The 18,130-nt window shown below is 40.1% G+C and overlaps 1 protein-coding gene across 1 annotated transcript in view; it reads left to right on the top strand.

The window, feature by feature from the left end:
• Positions 1-507: 507 nt before the first annotated feature.
• The window catches only part of COL6A5 (collagen type VI alpha 5 chain), a 131,430-nt gene continuing 113,807 nt past the window's right edge, over positions 508-18,130 (top strand). The window contains exon 1 of the mRNA XM_053903818.1: positions 508-667. The gene's annotated coding sequence lies outside the window, so the exon portion shown is untranslated. The remainder of the gene's footprint in view (positions 668-18,130) is intronic.

Below are 18,130 nucleotides of genomic sequence, written 5' to 3'. Positions count from 1 at the left end.
CAACACGCGGTTCATCTAAGAACAGGCAGTGCTTTCCAAGTTCTTCGGTGTGATCTGCGTGCTAAATCGCATCTTCATTTTTGTTCCTTCTCCACCTCCCAGCCTTGCCCTTCCTGGAAGCTCCTGGAGAGAACTGCTACCCTTAGCATAGGTACTCCTTCTCTTTGGGAATTCGACCTTCTTTGGGAATTTCCTCTGCTTCTCGGCAGGTGGGCTCTGAAGCCACCACCAAGTGAGTAAACCGTTGGAGCCAATTAGTAAGCCCTCAGCCCAAGCAGCAGCAGTGACCTCAGCTCAGTGGCCGCAGATAAAGCCTGCCCTCGGTTTCTCAGGAACTTCTTAAGTTCTTTTGGCAGCCCTTGGCTTCTCCGGAATCGCTGCTAAGCCAACACACAGCTGGAGCTCCTCTGGACACTCACAAGAAAACCCGAGAGCCGTTAAAAGCCCCAGCGCGCAGGGGAGCCAGGCCAAGGTCAGGGGTCAGCGGCGGCTTTAAAGGGCCTGCGGGGCTGGCGGCGCTCGCTCGCTCGGTACCACCTGCTGCGGCGCAGCGCGGACCCCGGCTTCCCGCGAGCTCCCTCCGGCCCGCAGCGGGCGCCCCACGGCCCTCTGCAAAGCTGGGGTTGGTCTCTGGGGTTCTGAGGGGCCCCAGACCCCGGGAAGTTCGGTGAGTGTGACGTGCGTGGGGGCTTGCGGCCCGAGGTGGGCGGGAGGAGAGCGCAGGTACGTCGGCGTGGGTGGGATTGTCCCCTTCCGGTGATTTTGCACCTAAAATCCCTACTTGAAGGAATCTCTCAAACGGTGGGAGACGAGGCTCTTGAAGGCTAGATTTTTAGAATTGGAAAGGACCAAGGACCAGCAGCATCTCCGTCCCCGGGGGGCCTTTTTAGAGATGCAACTTCATGGGCTCCAAGCCAGACCTGCTGAACCAGAACCTCTAGGTATGGGGCCCAGGAATGTGTCTTTTCTCAAACCCTCCAGGAGGGTCTGATGCAGCTAACGTTTGCTCCCCCCCACCCCGACTTGGAAGTCATTTAGTCTAAGATTTGGGCCCCTCACTCCATGCAGGAACCCCCCCCCCACCCCCCCCCAGGTAAACCGAAAGGGGTGCATGGAGGATAAACCATGAGGCATTAGGTGCTGGGATATATTCAGGCACAGTAAGAACTTTGAAACACTCTTGGTTTGTGGGAATTGCTATTCCGTGTCAAACTGTGAATTGTGATCTTTGATTTCCTCAAAACAGCCGCTCAGGGCTGTAAGAAATGTTACTGAGTTTCTACTATGTGCAAGGTTCCAAGCAAGGTTCTTTCAAAGTGAAGGAGGGAGTTTTGTACTTTTAAAATCTTCAAACTGTTGGTATATTTTTCCTTTAACCAAGATCTTTGTCATTGGTGTAGTGCTTCTCTCCACATTTATTTTGGGTTTTGGTATTTAAGTGCTCCTTCTGAAGTTAATTTTTGTTAATTGTTTTTAACCCAGAATGCCAGATTAGATATTCTAAAGATATGTATTTATTTTATGAGTTCTAAGAAAAGCTCACATTGGCAAGACATATTTTTTGATGTTCCTATTGAAGTCTACTTGATACATTTTATAAGTAGAATATATAGGGATCCTGAGATTTCTCTTTTAATGTTTATTTATTTATTTTGAGAGAGAGCATGCACGCAAACGGGAGGACTGGCAGAGGGAGAGGAGAGAATCCCAAGTAGGCTCTAGGCTGACAGAGCAGAAATTGACAGAAATTGACATGGGGCTCAATCTCAGTGAGATCCTGACCTGAGCCAAAGTCAAGAGTTGGATACTTAAGTGACTGAGCCATCCAGGCACCCCGGGATCCTGAGATTTTTTTAGGAGTCAGTGAGAAAGACAATTTATCATCTTCTCTGATGAGTCCAATACCAGAGCTAGCTACCTTATACAAACTCTGAGAAGAAATCAGTTGCTATGGGAAAGCCCCTTGGAAACAATTATGGATGCCATTGTGACCCAAATTACACTGTTCCCTGATCTCCAAGGTTCTGAACCGTTCTTGCAGATAAGGCAGCTGGACTCTTCATCACTGCTGAGAGCCTTACTCATGAAATAGTTGATGAAGAAGGTTTTATGAATGGTTTGCTGTTAGTTGTGTTTTTTTATTCTCCTTTGGTGGCTTAATTTAAATATTAGGTCTAAATCTACTACTGAGTCGTTCTGAGACTCTGGAAAAAATCTCTGTGGATATTTCTCAGTTTTCCCTTCTTTTCAATGGGTGGATGCAGGATGTATGCTTTTGATGTGGTACTTGCCAGCATTATTCCAAAATGTCTCCCCAGAGTTCCCTACTTGCCGTATGGTTACAATATTGAATTCTTATTAATATGTTAAAGTAGAGAAAATACTTAATACAATGATCATAGTTAATTATGTATGCACGTTTTAAGTTAAAACATCTCAGAAGCTTCCTCACAGATTTCAAAGGCTCACTTCTGTTTTAAAAACAACTTTGGAAATGTCCGTTAAAATGACAAGTTACTGCTAGGAATGTCATGTGCCTTTGAAAACTAAGCTTGCCATTGTAAATATTCCTTATCCCGAATCATGACTACATACAGTGCTTGCTCATAAGAATTCAAAGAGCGTATACTCAGCATCCTTTTATAATGGACTGTAAGGTTTGCAACATAGGTCTTATTTTTGTCATATTTTATGTTGTTATTTCCCTTCTTCAAGTTCAACTCACCTTCTAAAAGAATAATTTTTAACCCTGGAGCATTTATCCAGAACCCTGTAGCTCTGAGAGTGGGGGACGGGACTTGAGATGTATACTTTTCATGGCATTGCTGTTTGCTTTACGGATCCCCCTGCCAATCTCCTAGGATCTCAGATCCAGGACCTCTCTGAGCAGGTGCAGAGGAGGTGATAGGCGCTGGGCAAAGCTGGGACCTAGGATACAAATGAGATGCGTGCCTACCTTATGAGGAAGGACTAGCTGGTGGGGCACGGGCAGTTGCCAGCATTTTTGTCACTGTTGTCAATCACCAGTGCCCTGTGGTCCTGCTCTAGATTCTCTTGACCTGCTCAAATTCTAATCCTTCAAGCCATGTTTTGGGGGCATACCATAATTCAAGACTTGGTCTCTGAAAAGCAACTGTAAAATTCTGCTTTCTGGGGCACCTGGGTGGCTCAGTCGGTTGGGCGTCCGACTTCAGCTCAGGTCATGATCTCACAGTCTGTGAGTTTGAGCCCTGCGTCAGGCTCTGTGCTGACAGCTCAGAGCCTGGAGCCTGCTTCAGATTCTGTGTCTCCCTCTCTCTGTGCCCCTCCCCTGCTCATGCTCTGTCTCTCTCTGTCTCAAAAATAAGATAAAAACATTAAAAATTAAAAAAAATTTCTGCTTTCTTTGATGGACCCAAGTGACACTTTGAGCCTTCTTCCTTAGCATGGTGAACTAATTTTTGGGAGATAATAAAGGACATGAAGAGACCAGAATAGTGGGATGAGAACTTTATAAAGACAATGTAGTTCAGTGGAAGGAATATCATCTTTGCAGTCAGAGAGACTGCAAGTTTTGGGCCAAGATGTACTACAACTCTGAGCCTCTGTTTCTTTATCAGTCATATGGGTATAATCATCATGCAAAAAGACCTACTCTTCTGCTAGTTCAAGTACCTTAAGTGTATATTTCACTAGCTAACATTAGCTACAAAGGAGGTTTGGAAATGTGTTTTTATAGCTAAGCACATTGCCCTAACCATCAGTATAGAGGTTCTATGGATAAAGAGGGAAGATGAGGTAATGAATAGGCAGCTAGAAGTTTACCAAACATGGATACAGGACAAGAACAGTTCTTTGGAGATTGGAAAATGACAATGGTTGTGGTGGATAGTGGGGCGTAGATGTGTGTGCATTGGGGAGTACAAAGTGGAGAAAATGTGATCATGTTTCTAGGCAACTGGATGGCTTGAGGATGTTCAAGTCAAGCAGACAGGCCCCTGAAATAGAAGTGCTCTGGGTGTGAAATTGTGCTGGTAATAATATCTCTGTCTAGGTCTTGAAGCAGTTTACATAAATGGCTATATTTAAATCTTACAATAATCCTGAGAGGTAAAAAATGTGTGTGTGTGTGTGTGTGTGTGTGTGTGTGTGTGTGTGTGTGTTTATGTGTGTTTATTACCACTTCATTGATAAGGAAGTTGAGGCTTAGAATTATTAAGCCTTTGTCTAAGAGCATATGCTCAGTTAGCACACAGTTTCTGTAGACCTTACCTTTCTGGCACCCATTTAATCTCCTTAATGGGGATGGGTCAGGTTGTAGAAAAAAATGAGAGAATGAAGTTAACTTTGTATACTTCCTTTTTACCATTGCAATAAGGCAAGAAAAAAAATTGGAAAGAGGGAGATAACATAATGAAATTTTGTAATTTAATAATTAAAGATGATTTAGTGATTTAAGAGCCCATATACCTGGGTTCAAATCAGCATTTAATCACTTGCTAGCAGTGTAAACTTGGGTAAGACATTTAACTTCACTTTTTTCTTCTGTCTTATGGGGTAATAGTAGTACTCATAGAGATGTTGTAAGATAAAAAACAAGAAATAGTGACTGGTACATAATAAGAAATAAATGCATGCTGCAAGGCCTTGGTGCTTCAGATAGATCATAGCTAAGAGAAAAAAATTGGAAATTAATCAAGCTAATTAAGATAGCTGACTACAAAATAAATTTCAGTAGTAACAATCAGCTGAGAGTATAATGAGAGGAAAATGTGTATTCTCAATAACAACAAATTATAAAATAGCTGAGGACTATGAATGTGAAATGTGTAGGACCAAGTCCTGTTGGATCCCTGCTGCCTGAACTTTACCCCCCATCCTTGCCCCAAACACACATTCAGATGCGGCACAGAAAACCCAAGGTACCAGTATTGGTTTTATGCAAAAATACTTCCAAGAAAAAAAGAAGCACTGTTATATGCAAGACAAAGATTAAGAATTATTCGAGGAAACAGAGGAAAATTACTCTAAACTCTAAGAAATGTAAGAGGTAACGAAAGACAAAGCCAAGGAAAGCACAGAAGTGACATAAAACCAAAACCCAAATTAGAAGGTATAAGTCAGCCTTGTGGAAAATTAGATTTTGATTTAGAGGACAACTTTGGGGGAAAAAATCTCATAGATTGCAGAGGGCAAGGACAAAGAGAAAAAAGTGGTTTGAATAATAGTGATGGAGAACAAGAGAGAAACAGCATCAGGCTGTGTGAATTTTCTGGAAAAAAAAGAGAAAACAACAAAAGGGAACTGAAAATAAATATAAAACATATTGTATTTCTATGATCTCAAACTATCATGAATTTCAAGATGTATCTTTGATTTAAAAATCGCCTTTGGGCAAATAAAATGGAACAATAAAATTATATTAAATGAACGTGTCATAAAATATTTTGCAGTTTGAGAAAGACTGAAATGTAAAATAATATATTTTTTAATTGAGAAAACACAGAATTAGATGAAAACTTCCAAAGTAAAAGGACATCTGCATTGGCAGGTCAAAAGTCTCATCATCTTCTGAAAAAAAAAACAACCCCCCCCCCCCCCCGCCAATAAGATTAGTATGGTGTTCTTTAAGGATAAAGAATTAAATATCCAAGCAGAAAAACAAAAAATAAATTAGACTGGACATATAAATGATCTCACCAACATCAGATTTTGGAAGACAGTGACTCAATGATCAGGGCTTAGAGGGAAAACGACAGAAATTAAGACCAGGGAATTCAATAGCCACATTCAGTATACGGCTTGTGCTATATTTTCGTTAGCACTGATCTAGATTTCTCCAGATGGCAAATTGGAAGGTATCAGAAAGACATTCTCAGTTATGCCAGATGTCAGGGCCTGTAAGCTAATCCTTGCTGTTCAAGTGTTTTCTGAGGACCAGCGTCCTCCAGGAGCTTCTTAAAAGCGCAGAATCTCAGGCCCCACTCCCAAACTACTGAATCGGAGCCTATATTTTAACATGATGCCCAGGTAATTCATGTGCACATTAAAGCTCGAGAAACACTGTCTTCCTTAACCGTTTCCTAAGAGTCTTCTAGCCCACTGCTTTGTAACTGGTGTGTGTTGCAAGGACTGCGGATCTTTTGAGACACTGATCTCCTTAACCTGTGGGGTGGAAGAACTTGGGCTGAGGACCTAAAGAACAATGTCATTTTCTTTGTGCACCATGATCTATGGTTGTGCTGTCCAGTATGGTAAAGTCATCATGTGTGGCTATTGGGCACTTGAAATGTGACCAGATTTTGAGGACTTAGTATGAAAAAAGAAAGCAAAATGGTGCATTAATAATTATTATATTGATTATATATTGAAATTTCAGCATTTTGGATATACTGGGGTTATGTAAAATACAGCTTTTAATTGATTTCATGTATTTCTTTGCTAACGGGGTTGCTAAAAAATTTAAAATTACATATGTGGCTTGCGTTCTGTTTCTTTTGGACAATGCTGATCTGCTTGCTTTTGGTGGAAAAAAGACAAATAAAAATAAAGAACCCAAGAATGGATATGGGCTTATAGGGCACATTAATCCTATTTAAACTTAGAAATAAAATTGAAATAGCTGTGGTATTGTGATCACAGAGCAAGAATTACATTCTTAAAAATAAAAAGTTACAATATGAAAACCCTAAAGTTTAAAAGATAATTTCTTTTCTTTTTTTAATTTTTAAATGTTTATTTATTTTTGAGAGAGAGAGAGAGAGTGCGAGCGGGGGAGGGACAAAGAGAGAGGGAGACACAGAATCCCAAGCAGGCTCCAGGCTCTGAACTGTCAGCACAGAGCCTGATGTGGGGCTCGAACCCATGAACCATGAGATCATGACCTGAGCTGAAGTTGGAAGCTTAAACGACTGAGCCACCCAGGTGCCCCTTAAAAGATAATTTCATGAGAACAGATGAGGAGATTCCTTTTGCCTCTATAGAATTCAATCCAAAAAATGAAAGAAGAGGAAGGTAATGTAAGCAGACTAATATTCCCATCTTTTGTGGGGAGGGGGGCATAAATTTCCTTTCTAAAGTTAATAAGTTTAGAAATATAAGTTAAAATGTTTTATTTACAAATAAATTTAATTAGTTTGTTCTAAGTAAAAATCTGATATATTTTCTTCCAAACTGATGATCAATAGAGGAGAAATAAAAAAAAAAAAACTGACAATAAGGGCAAAAAAGTTAAACAAAAGAAACAAGAGGGAAAAATAAGGGATTACCTATAAAAACAGAGATGATACAAATTCAAACATATATTTTATAATGTAATGTGAATTCAAATGTCCCCTTTTCAAAAAAAATTTTTAATCCTTATTTATTTTTGAGGGAGAGAGAGAGAGCGCGCAAGCTGGGGAGGGGCAGAGAGAGAGGGAGACAGAGGATCCAAAACAGACTCCACACTATCAGTGCAGAGCCTGATGCGGAGCTTGAACTCAGGAACTGTGAGATCATGACCTGAGCTGAAGTGGAGACTTAAAAGGCTGAGCCACCCAGGTGCCCTGCCCCCCATTTTTTGAGAGAGAGAGAAAGAGAGAGAGAGAGAGAGAGAGAGAGAGAGAGAGAGAGAGAGAGAGTGCATGTGTGAGTTCACACTCCCTGGGGAGGGACAGAGGGAGACTGAGAATCTCAAACAGGCTCCACACTCAGCCCAGAGCCCAGAGCCCAATGTGGGCTCAATCTCACAACTGAGGGATTGTAACCTGAAACAAAATCAACAGTTCGATGCTTAACCAAGTCGCCCAGACACCCCTAAGTCCTCCTCTTAAAGAAAGAGATTCACAGATTGGATCAGAAGACTATATCCAGCCAAATGCTCTCTACCGGAGATGCATCTAAAATTAAAAAGATTTGGTAACTGACATTAATGATATGCTATCCAAGAGAAAGCAGGAATTATGATGTTTGTTATATAATGTTGAGATCAATAACAAATATATTAAATGAGGCAAAATGCATGCATTTTTAAACCTCCTTCCTTCCTTAAACAAACAAACAAACAAACAAACAAACAAACACCCCAATATTTATTGACCAGACACCAGTAAAGACGGGATACAACAGTGAGCCTGTCTATGTCGTGTGTGACGGAGTGTGCCATCTAGTGGTAGCACACACTATAACCACAGGTCACATAATAGTATACTAGTAACAAATATAATCCGCAGTGAAGATATACCTGTCACAAACCTTATGAAATAGCTAACATGGTATAGAAATAGATAAAGCTCAAACTTCAAGAAATGAAAAGACAGTGTAGGGGAAATGTTGATCCACTTACATTAGTCCTCAAGAGATCAGATAGGCAAAAATAAGTAAGGATGACTTAATAGATGAACAATGAATTCTAAATCATCAGGAGAAAATATTTTATCTCCAAACAGCCATAAAGCATTTTAAAAAGTGAGTTTAGGGATGCCCGGGTGGCTCAGTCAGTTAAACATCTGACACTTGATCTCAGCTCAGGTCTTGATCCCAGGGTTTTGAGTTCAAGTCCCACATTGGGCTCTGCACTGGGCGTGAAGCCTATTTAAAAAAAAAAAGAAAGAAAGAAAAAGAAAAAAAAGTGAGTTTATATCAGGTCACAAAGGAAACCTCATTATGTTCCAAAAAAGAGAAATATTACAGACCACATTCTCTGAATGCAATGTATTAAAACCCAAACTAGGTAATAAAAGCAGGAGTTACACTAACACTAAAAGATAAAACACCTTTAATAAAACAAAACAGAACAAAAACCAGATTTAACATTTCTATCCACTAGAAAAATTTAAAACCACAATTGAAGAATACCTGGTCTATAATAACGAAAATACTTGCCTCTCAAGGCCCATGTTGTAGAGTTATAGCTGTACCTAGAAAAATGCACTGCTCAAAAAGCTTTCATTTCTAAATAATAATAGAAATAAATGGATTAATCATTCAGTTCAGGAAGTTAGCAGACACAGAATGAGCGTAAGAAAAGACAGAGAATTGAAAACTGAGACAGAGAAAAACAACCACTTTGATTAATAAATGAAAAAAGCCTTTTGGAGAGAAAATCACAGTAAAACCAATAATCTACTAGTCATCATAATGCAGAAAAAGAGCAAGAAAACAAAATGAATAACATTAGGAATGAGAAATTAGACATAACCCTTAGATGGTAGAGAAAAATGAGAGGATCTGATTTTTATCCGATTTTATCATAAACACTACAAAGCCGGGGTGAAGTGGAAAGTTGCAAAAGGAAGCAGGAATGTTGATTAACAACATCTAAAGTAGCGGTAGAAACCCAAGGGGTGTGTGACACTGGAAGGGATTGAAACTGCCGAAAGCTAATGTGCTCCAGCCTGCTAATACCACGCGTAAATACCTTTCAACACTTGCAATGATAGGTCACTTAAAATGTTTAGGAGTAAAGAGAAAGAAGAAAGGTTTCCAAGTCATTTTTGTGAATCCAGTGGGGCTGATACAAAAATCACACCAAGACAGCCCGACAAAAAGAAGGGAAATACGCACTCCTCCCTTGTGAACAATGATGCAAAAGATCTGAATCAACTGTTTCCAAGCCGAAGCCAATAGCCCAGAAAATATAGAATGACTAAGTGGAGTTCGTTCTGAAGAAGGGGAATTGATCAAATATGAAGAGCTGTAATAAACTATTCACGAATCAAGTTCAATAGATAATTGTAGTTAGTAGATGCTGAAAAGGTATTTGGTAAAATTTAGCAGCCGTTCTTGATTTTCGCAAGTCTTTGGTGAAAATAAAAAAGGGACATTTTCTTATTTCAATGTTTAGAAATATATGTTGTAAACTAACTGCCAGTATATCACACTTAACGGTGAAAAACTTGAAACACTGCCATGTAGTTAGGAACATTAACGACACCATTATTTAACATTGTTGTCAAAGTTCCGGTAAATGTAATAGTTCAAGAGAATAATACAAGCTACTGTGTATACATTTAAAAAGAAGGGGTCAGGGCACCTGGGTGGCTCAGTCGGTTGAGCATCCGACTTCGGCTCAGGTCATGTTCTCGCAGCTCTGTGAGTTCATCTGTGCTGATGGCTCAGAGCCTAGAGCCTGCTTCGGATTCTGTGTCTCCCTCTCTCTCTGCCCCTAACCCACTCGCATTCTGTCTCCATCTCTCTCAAAAATAAATAAACATTAAAAAATTTTTTTTTAAAAAGAAGGGGACAAGGTTTTATTATTTATATTTAAAATAAGAGTACACTGATAATCTGAGTTAGCAGGAAAGTTCAATAAAGTAGCCAGTACAAATAATAATTTAGTGAGGTAAGTAAAAGAAAAGATTCCATCTACAAAGCAATGAAAGATAAAAAAAAATCCAGGACTGTGTATATTCATAAATATTGAGCATATATCAAATCAATGCAAAACCAACACTCATGAAGGGAAATGGGCAGAGATCTTTCTTTTTTAGGATTTTTTTTTTTAATGTTCATTTTGAGAGAGAGAGCAAGAGAGAGGGGCAAAGACAGAGGGAGAGAGAGAATCCCAAGCTGACTCTGCACTGTCCCACAGAGCCTGACATGGGGCTTCAGCTCATGAATTGTGAGATTGTCCCCTGAGCTGAAATCCAGAGTCGGACACTTAACTGAGCCACCAGGTGCCCCCACTTTTAAGTATCAAACGTTATATCAAAAATAATTTTAATTAATTTTATTCTGATAGGAGGCTTATAAGGCAAAAGTTCACAGCACCCACAGAAATCCTAACACAACCCTACAGCCATGCTCATTTGCTTACCCATATTGTCTGTGGCCGCTTCTACAAGGGCAGAATTGAGTATTTATACTGGAGACAAAGCCCCAAATGTTTACTATCCGGTTCTTTCCAGGGAAAGTGTGCTGACTCTTGGCTTAGTGTGTTAATACTCATGTCAAACTGAATGGTCCTTATGACCTGGATTTTATTCTTATTACTTCACCTAGATTATGCACCTTTCAAGACAAAAAGTTCTGTTTTTGAATTCTTCACATGCCTTGATGATTTGTTAAAGGGGGATGTTTTTATGGGTTCAAAATTTTAAGAGAAGGAAAATCACCAAATAGTCAAGATTTATCTTAAACTCGCTTAATCCCATACATCCTAAAGAATATAAAAAGAATGGGAAAGGGACAGTTTTAAGGGAAAAAAATATCTCCAAACACGTGGCCTTTCCCAATGTCATTTGCAAACGAGTGTCTTCTTCGTGTGATGTGAAAGTAACATCAGGAACAAGCCAGCAGATGACCGTGCTGAGAATATTATTCCTGAACGGTAGTACCAATTGTTTATAATTCTGCTACTAAACTTTTAAGAAAATAATTATTGTTGGTGCACTTGGGTGGCTCAGTTGGTTAAGTGTCTGCTCAAGTCTTGATCTCACGGTTTGTGAGTTTGAGCCCCGTGTCGGTCTCTGTGCTGACAGCTCAGAGCCTGGAGCCTGCTTCAGATTCTCTCTCTCTCTCTCTCTCTCTCTCTCTCTCTCTGCCCCTCCTCCACTTGTGCTCTCTCTCTCTCTCTCAAAAATAAGTAAACATTAAAAAAAATTAAAATAATAATAAGTGTTTATAAGTTTGGCATAAAATTTCAGATTTATTTTTGGATCCCTCAAATTTATACTATGATGAGGATTCAGTTTTGACTCTATATTAATTTTAAGAATCAAGTTTGCATTTAGTTCATGTGTGTTGTGATTCATTTATGCAGAGGAAGGTTTCTGGAAGAATAATATGAAGCTGGTATGAGTTTTATCTGTGGAGAATGGGACTATGTATCCGTTGGTATGCCTTTGGTGGAGGTGTAGAAGTAGTTCAAGCAACTAGGAAGGAGTAGATTGTTACTGACTTTGATTAGAATTTCCAGCTCATTGGGATAATACAAAGCAGATCAAGTTGGTTTTGTTATTGTTTTATTCACCGAGAGCCCTGAGTTTACATTACGGTTCACTCCATTTATAATGACCTGTATCCACCATTATAGTATCATACTGAGTAGTTTCACTGCCCTGAAAATCTTCTGTGCTTTGCCTATACATCCCTCCTTCCCCCAACTCCTGGCGACCACTGATCTTTTGTCTCCACTGTTTTGCCTTTCCAGATATTTATATAGTTGGTATCATAGGGTACATAGCCTTTGGGCTTGGCTTCATTCGCTTAGCAATATGCATCAAAGCTTCTTCTGTCTTTTCATGGCTTGATAGCTCATGTCTTTTTAGCGCCGAATAATATTATAATATCCAGGTGTCCCACTGTTTATTTATCCATCCCACTTGGTGAAGGACATCTCGGTTGCTTCCAAATCCACTTTCGGATAATACTGTATCACTTCATGGGTACTGCATACCTTATAATCACAGAGTATCCCTGCTTCCTCCCTCCTGTCCCTTGTATCATTGTTGTCATTCATTTCACTTACGTATAAACTATAATCATCAAGTACATTATTGTTATTATTTTGAACAAGCTGTTAATTAGGTTAAGAATAATAAGAATAGTTTGTATTTAACTGTATTCCTTCTCTAATGTTCTTGTATTGTCTATGTTTTCTTATTATCTGTATTCTTTTTTTTTAATGTTTTTATTTATTTTTGAGAGAGAGAGAGAGAACACAAGCAGGGCAGGGGCAGAGAGAGAGGGAGACACAGAATCCAAAACAGGCTCCAGACTCTGAGGTGTCAGCACAGAGCCCGACTTAGGGCTCAAACTCACAAACGGTGAGATCATGACCTGAACCGAAGTCGGATGCTTAACGACCAAGCCACCCAGAGGTCCCGTTATTGTCTGTATTCATGAGGCTCTGGCATCTGGAGTTTCGCCCAACTAGGGAGAGACTGCCAGTCCCCATGATTGACTGATTCCTAGAGATAGTAAAGGATATGCCTTCAAGCCCTCCTTTGATATGCAAACCAACCAAACCTGGGTCCATACCCCCACCTGACTCTTATTGGGCTCTTGAACTCTGGACACTGTCCCCTTTTCCTAATCTTCCCAGGATTGTGCTAGACAACTAGGGACCAGCCTGACAGCACAGAACCCACTGAGATGATTCAAACTCTCCAATTCTAAATCCACCTTGCTTGTTTACTTTGCCTCATTCATTTCTTCCCAGGAAAACTATAATAAAGGCTCCCACCCCCAGTTCTCTCTCTGCCTGCCCTCTTGCCTTAGTTCTTCCCTTTGTGGCCCTCGGTGGTGTGCCAGTGTCTTCTGTTTCCAGAGGGCTGTGAGTAAAATAAAAACTTCTTCCTTCATGACAATCATTTTTGTGTCTGTGCGTCTTACTATACCTGATTAAGAGAAATCCTAGGTACCGTTAAAACTTGAATCTTTATGTAGATCCAAATTTCTGTCCTATATTATTCTTCTTCCCCAAAGAACTTCTTTTAACATTTCTTGCAAGATAGGTCTATTGGTGACAAATTCTACCCATTTTTGTTTGTCTGAGAAAATGTTTATTTCTCCTTCTTTCTTGAAGAATAATATCCTAGGATGCAGAATTCCAGGTTGGTGGTTTTTTGTCTCAGCACATTGAATATTCCACTCCACTCTCTTCCTGCACTCCTCGTTGCTGAGAAGTCAGTTGTAATTCTTATCTTTGCTCCTTTATAGAGAAGGTTCTTTTTTTCTTCTGACTTCTTTCAAGACTTTTGCTTTGATTTTCTGTTGTTTGAATATGATAGGCCTGGGTATAATTTTTGGTGTTGCTGCTGTTTGTTTTTGTTTTGTTTTGGTATTGTTATCCTCTGCACTTCCTGGATCTGTGGTCTGGTGTCTCCATTAATTTGGGGGAAATTCCCGGTCATTATTGTTTCAAATATTTCTTCTGTTCCTTTCTCTGTCTCTCCCTTCCGGTATTTCCACTCTAAGTATGTTCTACTTTTCAGTCATCTCACACTTCTTGAATATTCTGTTCCATTTTTTTTTAGGCTTTTTTCTTTGCTTTTCAGTTTTTAAAGCTTCTACTGAAATGTCCGCAAGCCTAGAGTTTCTTTTCTCAGCCGTGTCCAGTCTACTAATGAGCCCATTTAAAGGCATTTTTCATTTCTGTAACTGTGATTTTGATCTCTTTCATTTCTTCTTGATCCTTAGAATTTCCATGTCCTGATTACATTTCCCATCTGTTCTTTCATGCTGTCTACTTTTTTCCATTAGAGCCCTTCGCATATGAATCAGTTATTTGAAATTCCTCGTCTGATAATGCCACTACCTCTACTGTATCTAAGTCTGGTATCTTATGCTGCTTGACCTGTCTCTTTAAACTGTTTTTGCCTTTTAGCATGTCTTACAATTTTTTTGTTGTCGTTGTTGAAAGCCGGTTGTGATGTAGTGGGCAAGAGAGACTGCAGTGAATACATTTTAGTGATGTGGTGGTGAAATGTGGATGGAAAGGAAGTGATCCATAGCCCTACGATTAAGTCTTGGTCTCTTTGGGTGCTGTGCTCCTGGCCTGTAAACTTCATAGGTGCTTGGTTTTTTTCACCCCCCTCTGGGGGGACAGGATGGCTATAGGACTCTAGAGGTAGGTATTTCCCTTCTTCCAGGTTGATTAGGTTCTGGCAAAACCCCCGTGGGATAGCTTTTGGTCAAATAGGAGGGCAGGTCTTGTTAAGAACATAACTTTCTGGAATATTTCAAAATGGTTACTTTTGCCCTCCCCCTGCTGGAAGAACAAGGAGTTTTCCTCAGATCCTCACTGAGAACTTGGTAGAGCTACTAGAGGTAAAACTTAGAAAAGTGTGGGTGCCACCCTAACATCCCCTGGAGTTTTTAACTCTCAGATTTGTCCACAATGAGCCTGCAATGATTTGTCAATTATGGTTTAGGTTCCTATACCCTGGCACTGGTTCCCACAGAGGTATCCAGAGAAATTTCTGCACATGGATTTCTGCTCTGATAAGTTGTGATTCTTGGTGTCCATCTGTCCCCTCAGTGGGAGCAGTGGTTTGCCCTGTGACTTGACTTCTCTGATGGATGTAAGAAGAGTTGCTGATACTCATTTCGTCCATCTTTTTGTATTAGTACAGAGTAATGACTTTCAAGCTCCTTACATGACAAACAGGAAATTGGAAGTCCTGGACACTCGTAAGAGAGAAAGTGAGTGCTACTAATCATTATACTGGAACAACAATCATTCATTGGTACTATTCTAGATAACTGCATCACATATTTGTGGATTTTTAACTCAATTTTTATGTTTGCTTTCCTCAGCAAAAAAAATTTTTTTAATTTAAAATCAACAGGGGTGCCTGGGTGGCTCAGTCGGTTAAGCGTCCGACTTCAGCTCAGGTCACGATCTCGCGGTCCGTGAGTTCGAGGCCCGCGTCGGGCTCTGGGCTGATGGCTCAGAGCCCGGAGCCTGCTTCCGATTCTGTGTCTCCCTCTCTCTCTGCCCCTCCCCCGTTCATGCTCTGTCTCTGTCTCAAAAATAAATAAAACGTTAAAAAATTTTTTAAAAAAATAAAATAAAATCAACTAAAAATGTCCTCAACCCCATATCCTAAAAATAAATATATTTGACAATTAAAGAAAAGTGAGATCACACTCTACACATCTGCATTTACCCCCTAACCTACTGTACTCTTTTAGTTAAATTTGGCAAGCATTTACTTGCTTTGGATTGTATCTGGAGAACCTGAAAGTAGACTAGAACATGATCCCTTCTGTCAAAACTTACACTAAAGATGGGTCAACCAAACATGTGCACAGAAAGAAACAATACAGATAATAAAATACACACATGAGCTGTTACAAACTAGTGGTGTAGACTGAGTGTTCAGGGCAAATGAGAACATGAAAGGTAGATTTGGCTGCAGTAATCAGGGGGCAGGCCAGGCAGGTCTTGAAGGAAAGTTGTGATTTGACTTTGTGTAGAAGACAAGGGCTTTGCAGGTTTGGGACAGATGAAGAGACAGTGTGGGCACCAGGACGTTAGGTCAGCTCCAGAGGGATTGAGAATTTGAGAGCTCTCCAGAGACTCTGGTTCTTGAAAGTTGTAGCAAGAAGGAACCATCCTAGAGGCTCCAATCTTGAATTTCCCAGTGGGTCTAGTATCTAAGTGTATTCAAAAAGTTGCCAAGTGCATGTTGGTCAAGATTCTTTTGCTTGTGATCTATCAAACTAGCTCAAGCAAAAAATGGGATTTTTTGGCCAAAATACCTAAAGTTGTCTGGGGACATGTAGGGCTGATCGAGGTGTTCAGTCGAGGCCATCACAAACATGTCTCTGGATCCTGTGGTTCTCCTTCATGATGGCAAGATGACCTCAGCAACTGTAGGCTTATATTCCACCAGTTTAGCATCCTCGTAGCAAGAGAGCTTCCCCCTCCCAATAGATCTAGCAAAAGCCCACATATTGGCTGATGCTCATTGGCTCTGATGGTCTAGGTCAGGTGCTCATCCTTTGATTAATCACAGTGACTGGAGCAGTGCTGGCTTAAATCAGGTGTTCTTTCCTCGAGTAGGGGTGAGATCATGAGTCCAGTCCATGTACTGAAAGGAGGGAAAGAGGTTTCTCAGAAGCAGTTGTGAATGTTGGGCAGACCAAATCGACAGATGTCCACTACAAGATAGTTATATACATGATCTCATATAAACGTCTCAACAACACAATGCTACAGCCATTATTGATCCCAACTTACAGATAAGGCCCCTGAAGTACAGACTTTATTGTCTTTGGGACTGTGCCCCTGTACTTTCTACAGACAGCTTGCTTAGACCCTTTAGGATGGCCCAACCCAGTGGTTCTCAGCCTTGACTGCACATCAGAATCACCTGGGATGCTTTAAAAAAATCCCAGTGTTCTGCCAACACCCCCAACCAGTTGAGTCAGAAATTCTGGGAGTGGGACCAGGCATCGAAAATTTTTAGTAGCTAGCCAGTGCACAGCCCTGGCCGAAAACCACCATCCCAGAGGTTGTTTTCTTTTCAGAAAGTTGTAATGAGAGCAATGGGCTGAGCCAAGTTCTGTTTTCTCAGCAGCAGCACCAATAATGAGGCATGCACTCAGACCCCAGGGAGATCAAACTACCACAGGAAAGCAAACCGAAAGCCCAGTGGAAATCAGGCATTGAGAATATAGATTGAGATGTTACTGATTTGGGAGTTTTATGATTTGAAGGGCATCTTTGGTTCAATGTCATTTATTCCTATGTGGCTATAACAGGCCTTATCAAGTTTTAGCAGATGGAAATATTAGAAGCATAAGCAAGACATTCTTCTCTCTGGGGATGTTCATTCAAAAAAAATTTTGGTCTGTCAGAAGGTTTTGGATTAGATGGTTGAAAGGTAATTAATAATACTTGAAAAATGAAAATCTCTGATGCCGGGGGTCTCTGGCAGAGGAGGCTTCTAGAGGTACTCTTGTGGTTTCTGCTGATGCTTTGTAGGAAGGGTGACTGCCTCATCTGAGAGGTCCAGACCTTGGAGGGATGGAACTGCTTCCTTTCTGTCTTCAGCAGAGCCAGTGTTCCTAGAAGAACTGGGTTCTAATTCACAAAATGAGAGCATTTTATAGCTGAAGCCCAACACTCTTGTTGTGTATATTAAGGAACCAAGTCTCAGAAAGGAGCTCACCATTTGAATTATGAATTCTGATTATGAATTTTTTTTCACAAATCCTGATCAAATTTGTAGAAGTCATTAGAAGTGTTTTTGTGTGCTTTTGTTGATATTTTTCATAATTTATTTGACACTTTATTGCGTTATTTTTTTAAGTTAGTTCTCACTCAGTTCTTTATAACGTATTCTGAAATACCCTGTTCATCTATTCTTTCAATATATACTCACTATGTGCCTTGTGTGTGCCAGGTACTGGAGTAGGTGCCATAAATCTTTCTTTTCTTTTCTTTCTTTCTTTCTTTCCTTCCTTCTTTCTTTTTTTTTCCTTCTTTTCTTTCTTTCTTTCTTTCCTTCTTTCTTTTCTTTCTTTCTTTCCTTCTTTCTTTTTTTCTTTCTTTCCTTCCTTCTTTCTTTTCTTTCTTTCTTTCTTTCTTTCTTTCCTTCTTTCTTTTCTTTCTTTCTTTCCTTCCTTTTTTCTTTTTTTTCTTTCTTTCTTTCTTTCTTTCTTTCTTTCTTTCTTTCTTTCTTTCTTTCTTTCTTTCTGATGGAGTGTGCAGTGA

Source organism: Panthera pardus, unplaced genomic scaffold (assembly GCF_024362965.1).
Source record: "Panthera pardus isolate Hobbes unplaced genomic scaffold, ASM2436296v1 HiC_scaffold_16, whole genome shotgun sequence".
Lineage (NCBI taxonomy): Eukaryota > Metazoa > Chordata > Mammalia > Carnivora > Felidae > Panthera > Panthera pardus.
Note: the sequence above shows the minus strand (reverse complement) of the source record. Positions and strands in the feature narration are given on the sequence as shown.